Source organism: Carlito syrichta, unplaced genomic scaffold (assembly GCF_000164805.1).
Source record: "Carlito syrichta isolate Samal-C Ts95f unplaced genomic scaffold, Tarsius_syrichta-2.0.1 Scaffold309421, whole genome shotgun sequence".
Lineage (NCBI taxonomy): Eukaryota > Metazoa > Chordata > Mammalia > Primates > Tarsiidae > Carlito > Carlito syrichta.
The window spans coordinates 26,558-33,756 of record NW_007253517.1 but is presented as its reverse complement, the minus strand read 5'-3'; the positions used below and the strand labels follow the sequence as shown (position 1 = coordinate 33,756).

The following is a 7,199-nucleotide window of genomic DNA, read 5'->3' as shown; positions in this document are numbered from 1 at the left end:
CCAATCAGAATTACTCCAGTCTTAGCTACAGAAACACTACAGGACACAAGGGATGGAACTCCAATTTTTCATGTTTTCAAAGATAAACAATTTTAACCAAGAATTTCCTAGTCAGTCATGCTAAGCTTCATCAGTGATGGAGAACTAAAATCCTTCCCAGACATCCAAGCCCTAAGAGTATATGCTGATTCCAGACCAGCTCTACAGGAGATGCTTAAAAAGGTGCTGTGCACAGAATAAAAAAGAAACAAAAGAAAGACTGTGCACTTTGCAAGATCACAAACACAGAACTAACAGAACATACAGCACACCCACAAAAATGAAAAGACACACATTTATTAACGCACAAGTTAAAAGAAAACAAAACAGCTTTATAAGAACCTTATGACAGGAACAAACTCTCACATTTCAATAATCAGCCTGCACCACTGAAAAGACATAGAATGGCAAACTGGATAAAAGAACACGACCCAATAATATGCTGTTGCCAGGAAACACACCTCATGAACAAGGGCACCCACAGACTTAAAGTCAGAGGATGGAGAATAAGTATATTCAGGTGAATGGCAAACAAAAAAGAGACAGAAGATCTGATTCTAATGTCAGACAAAACAGACTTCAAGCCATCAAAACTTTAAAAGCATACAGAAAGACACTTCATAATGATAAAAGTCTCAATCCATCAGCAAGAGGCATCCATCTTAAACACATATGCACCCAACACAGGAGCATCAGGATTTATAAAGCAACTACTAAGCAAACTAAAAAAGGACATTGAAAGGAGAGCTGCTTCCTCACTTCCCAGGGAGTCTAGGAAGCCAGGGAGCTAAAATTTCCTGGAGCTGCCACTGTGGAAAGGTACCATGCACAAGGGGACATGATAGCAAACAAGGCAGCCTCCATGCCTGCCCAGTGGAGTTGGGAAAGACAGACATGATGGCAGGTGTAGTTGGGTTTATCAGCCTCATCCAGGGAAGCAAAAAGTTTCCCATTAAGTGTTTCCAATGTATTTTCTGGCACCACCCAGAATATCATCTCTACAAATTCTACAACAGTTTATCCTTATCACTCACCTACCTACTCTGTGATCACTCCCAGCCTACAGAACACCATCATTCATCCAGTTGGTGAAGCCCCACCTACATTCAGCTGCCCACACCTACAGTCCAGCGTCCAAATCTCATCATCCTTTTCCAAACCAGCATCTCCAGTGCTGCCCAAGTGACCGTCCAGGCTCTAAGTCTACCCCTCCACCCAGGACTACCACCCCAAGGTTTTGCTGGACCTTTCCAAACGGACACTCATTGGGTACATTCTGGAGCCAGTCACTCTGTAAAAAGACCCACCCCTGTCTTTCTGGAAAGCACTGACAAGATTCCAACAAGTGCAAGTACTGTCCATCCCAGATTTGCAACCCCGACCGTCCAACCTCCCAAGGAGTATTCCAGCATTACCACTTGTCCCAGAAGTGCTCCAATTCCCAGAATCCTCCCATTCCACATATTTACCGGCCCTCTTCCCTAGGCCACCCAGTTACAATTTTGGGGGCACCACCAAGATCCTCTTTTCATCACCCTTACTTCCTACCTGGACTTCACTATTTCCAATCAAGCACTTGCCCTTATAGTCGGCCTCCCATTGGCTATGGAAATTTTCCAAGTTCAATGCCAGAATATCTTGCTTATTATGAAGACTGGTACCAAAAACATGAGGCTATTTTTTCAACTTTAAATAGAGACTATCTTTTAGAGACTACCTAGAGGAACACACACACAGCGAAGATTCTTGGAGCATGGATGGGACCTCTTACTATAACAGCCACAGCAATAGTGAGGATGAATACTTACACCCTGTGCCTCAGCTGGACATTGGCACCTTGGACAACGTTTTCACAGCCCCAGTGTCAATGCCATCAAGCATCCAGCAGGTCAATGTCACTGACAGTGATGAGGAGGAAGAAGAAAAAGTGCTCAGGAATTTATAATTTTAAAACAAATATCCCAGCAAATAAGTATTTATTAAAATGTATTTTGGCTCAGTTGTTGTGAGAAAAAAGAAAGCCTAGAATGCTTTGCTGAGTTTTCAGCCATGATTTGAGAAGTCAAAACCAAATGCAATTTATGCCTTCATAAAGTTCTGATTCATGAAACTGGTGTCCTGATGTCTCACCATAGTAATATTTAATGTATGAAGTCATTTATTTTGGTGGCTTAAATTTGCATAAACATGTATTATCATTACTTTACGATGCAAAACATGAAGCCTCACAATTGTGTGTGAGGGGAAATGGAGTGTAAGTGTGGTTTGTATTTTTATCTCAGGATACATTTATATATTTTTCTTAAATGGATTTTTTGTTTGGTGTTTATGTAATATATATGAATGTTGTCAGTTTTTATATAACTATTTGAAAATATTTGGATAAATTTAGTAGTGGACTGGGACTCAGTTACTAAACATAATTATACTAATGACCACTTATATGTTACAAATGTGCTTTAATGGCACCTGGGTAATTCTTTTAGATAAATATAGTCATTTCTGTTCCTAAATATTTTTATCATCATTTTTCAATATCTTTTTCCATTTAGTATGTATTGTTCTATTTTTGCTATAAGTAAATAAACATAGATTAAAATTGTTAAAAAAAAAAGTCATTGACTCTAACACAAAAATAACAGCGGACTGAAATGACCCACTAATAACCCTAGATTATCAAGGCAAAAAAATCAGGAAGGAGATCCAGTGCTTAAATTTGACCAAATGGACTTAATATATATCTACAGAACACTCCACTAAAAAACCATGGAATATACGTTATACTCATCACTACAAGGAACGTACTTCAAGATTTACCATATCCTTCACCATAAGTCAAGTATAAACAAATTCCATAAGACTGCAATAATATCATTCATCTTCTCAGACCACAATGTAATACAAGTAAATATCACCACCAACAGGACTACACCAAAACACACACAAAGACATACACACTAAATGACACATTTCTGAATGACTCCTGGGTCAACAAGGAAATTGAGACAAAAAATAGAGGATTTCTGGAAACTAATAAAAACAAAGATACAGCTAACCAGAATCTCTGGGATATCAAGAAAGCAATAGTAAGAGGGAAATGTATAGCTCTACAAACACGTATTTAAAAACCAGAAAGATCACATATAAACAGACTAATGTCACACCTAAAAGAGCTGGTAAGGCACGACTACCAAAACCCTACCTGCAGCAGAACATTCCAGAGCACCAAAATAAAATCCCAACTACAGGACATACAAGACAAGAGTATCATAGAAAAAAAATCAACAAAACAAAAAATCAGGTTCTTTGAGGACAAATAAGATAGATGCTCCTAGTCAGACTGACAAGGAATACAAAGAAAAAGTCAAAATAAAAACAATCAGAAACACAAAAGATGAAGTTACAACTGACCCAGAGGAATTTAAAAGCATATCGGAGATTACGATGCACACCTGTAGAAAAACAGACTCAAAAACCTAAATGAAATGAAGGACTTTCTAACATCCCACAACCTCCCAAGGTTGAAACAAGAAGAAATTGAAATCCCAAATAGAAAAATAAGAACCCAGGAATTTGACTCCATCATAAAAAATCTACCTACAAAACAAAGTACTGGACCAGATGGCTTTCTACTGAAATTCTGCAAAACGTACAAAGAGGAACCAATACCAATCCTATTCAAAGTATTCCAGTCAATTGAGAAAGAAAGAACTCTGCCCAAATCTTTTTATGAAACTAACATCACACTGATACACAAACCAGGCAAAGACCCTACAAAGAAAAAGAACTACAGGTCAATATCCCTGATGAACATCAATGCAAAAATTCTTAGCAGGATTCTAGTCAATAAGATCGAACACCACATCTCAAGAATATTCCACCATGACCAAATAGACTTCATTCCTGGAATTCAGGGTTGGCTCAACATCCACAAAACCATAAATGTATATCAACAGATGTAAAAACAAGAACCACATGATTATATCATTTGATGTAGAAAGGGCTCTCAACAAAATCCAGCATCCTTTCTTGATAAAAACCTTTGAACACCTAGGTATAGAGGGACCAAACTTCAAAATAGTAAGGTACAGTAAACCACAGCCAACATATGGCTACACTGACAGAAATTTGAAGCATTTCCCCTGAAAACTGGAACAAGACAAGACTGCCAACTCTCAGCCCTTCTATTCAACATAGTGTTGGATGTCCTAGCTAGAGAAATCAAACAAGAGAAGAAAATTGGGGTATCCTTATAAGAAGAGAGGACAATATGATGCCATATCGTGAAAACCCAAGGGAACTTGAAAAAATCTCTTTGCACTGATGAAGAAGTTTGAAAAGTTTCAGTATACAATCAGTGTGAAAAAGACAGTCACATTTTTATCTACCAACAAACAACAGGCAAATAACCAAATAAAAATCACAATCCCATTCACAATAGCAACAACAAACAATGAAATACCTTGACATCTTCCTAACCAGAGAAGTGAAAGGCCTTCCCCATGAAAACTGCAAAACACTGCTCAGAGAAATCAAAGATGACACAAACAAATAGAAAACTATCCCATGTTCATGAATTGGAAAAATCAACATTGTTAAGGTATCCATTCAACCCAAGGCAATCTACAGATTCTACAAAATACCCATTACATTACCAGCATCATTCTTCACAGACCTGGAAACAAAAATGCAGAAATTCATATGGAAAAACAAATGAACATGATTTGCCAGAATAATTCTCAGCAAAAGAAACAAAATAAGAGTTTTCATACTCCCTACTTTTAACTCTAAAACAATGCTACCATAATCAAAATAGCCTAACATTTGTACAATAATAGGCATATAGACCAATGGAACAGGATAGATATACTGTAAGCTAAACCTCAATTCCTCAGTCAACGCATCTTGGCAAATCATCCACCAACAACTATTGGGGAAAAGAGAACCTATTCAGTAAATGGTGCTGGAAAAACTGGCTGGCCATAAATAGAAGATTGAAACAAGAACCCTACCTGTCACCATATGCAAAATTCAACTTCAAATGGATCTAAGACCTAAATGTAAAACCTTAAACTATAAGAATCTTAGAAAAAGAAGGAGACACCATTACAAAAGTTTGAATAGGCAACCAATTCCTGATCAAAATCCCATGCCATGAGAGATAAGATAGACAAAAGAGAACTCATCAAACTGAATAGCATCTGCAAAGCAATAGAAACCATCAAGAGGATGGGGTTGCAGTCAACAGACTAGGAAAAAATATTTGCCAACTATGTATCTGACTAAGGCATAACATTCAGGTTCTACAAGAAACTCAAAGTACTGAAACGAAAAAAAACAAATAAACCAATAAAAAAGTGTGCAAAATAAAAGATAATACAAAAAATCAATGAAACAAAAAGCTAGCTCTTCGAAAGGATAAACAAGATTGATGGTCCCCTAGCTAGACTGACCAAGAAAAAATGAGAAAAAAACCAAATAAGCACAATCAGAAACACAAAAGATGAAGTCACATCTGACCCTGAAGAAATACAAAAGATCATGAGAGACTACTACATACACTTGTATGGAAACGAACTTGAAAACCTTAAGGAAATGGAGGACCTTCTGGCATCACACAACCTACCTAGGTTGGACAAGAAGAAATTGAGACCCTAAATAGACCAATAACAATCAAGGAAATCGACTACATAATAAGAAAACTGCCTACCAAAAAAAGCCCTGGAACAGATGGCTTTCCAGCAGAAATCTACAAGATATTTAAGGTGGAGATCATACCAATCCTACTGAATATATTCCAGGTGATTGAAAAAGATGGAACGCTCCCCCAATCTTAATCATTTTACGAAGCCAACAACACATTGATACCCAAACCATGTAAACATCCAACAAAGAAAGAGAACTACAGGCCAATATCTTTGATGAACATAGATGCTAAAATTCTCAACAAGATGCTAACAAACCTAATTCAGCAATACAACTCAAAAATCATCCATCCTGACCAAGTAGGCTTCATTACTGGGATGCAAGCCTTGTTCAAGATTCATAAAACCATAAATGTAATTAAATACAAAAACAGATGTCAAGACAAAAACCACATGATTATATCATTAGATGCAGAGAAAGCTTTTGATAAAATCCAGCACCCCTTCTTGATAAAAATTCTTGAACATCTAAGGATACGGGGAACATACCTCAAAATACTAAAAGCCATCTATGAGAAACCCACAGACAGCATACTTCTAAACGGACAAAAATTGGAACCATTTCCCCTGAACACTGGAACAAGACAAAAAGCCGACTCTCACCCTCCCGTTCAATATAGTATTAGAAGTCCTGGCTCGAGCAATCAGAGAAAGGAGGCAATCAGGGGTATCCAAATTGGAAAAGAGGAAGTCAAGTTATCTCTCTTTGCAGATGATATGATTGTGTACCTTGAAAACCCAAGAGAATCTGTCAAAAACCTCCTTACACTGATAAAGGCCGTTGGCAAAGTCTCAGGATACAAAATAAATGTACAAAAGACAATCGCATTTCTCTAAACCAATAATAAACAAACTGAAACACAAGTAAAAAACACAATTCCATTCACAATAACCACAAAAAAGTGAAATACCTTGGAATCTTCATAACCAGAGACATGAAAGACCTTTACAATGAAAAATACAAAACACTGCTCAAAAAAATCACGGCTGACATGAATAAGTGCAAAAATATCACATGCTCTGGATCGGAAGAATCAACATTGTGAAGATGTCCATCTTACCTAAGGCAATATACAAATTCATTGCAATACCCACCAAATTACCAGAAACATTCTTCTCAGACCTAGAAAAGACAACACAAGAATACTTATGGAAGCACAAACGCCCAAGAATATCCAAAACAATCCTCAGCAAAAAAAACAAAGCAGGTGGTATCACATTACCAGACTTCAAACTTTACTATAAAGCTACAATTATCAAAATAGCTTGGTATTGGTCTAGGAACAGGTATATAGATCAATGGAATAGAATTGAGATTCCAGAAGCAAACCACAATTTCTCAACCAACTCATCTTCGACAAGGCCTCCACCACCTGCCACAGGGGAGAGGAGAACCTATTCAGTAAATGGTCCTGGGAAAACTGGCTGACCACATACAGAAGATTGAAACAGGAC

At 37.3% G+C, this 7,199-nt stretch overlaps 1 pseudogene; it reads left to right on the top strand.

Annotated features, from left to right (window-relative positions):
* Positions 1 to 913: 913 nt before the first annotated feature.
* LOC103269659 lies at positions 914 to 1,984 on the top strand (annotated as a pseudogene).
* Positions 1,985 to 7,199: the final 5,215 nt, after the last annotated feature.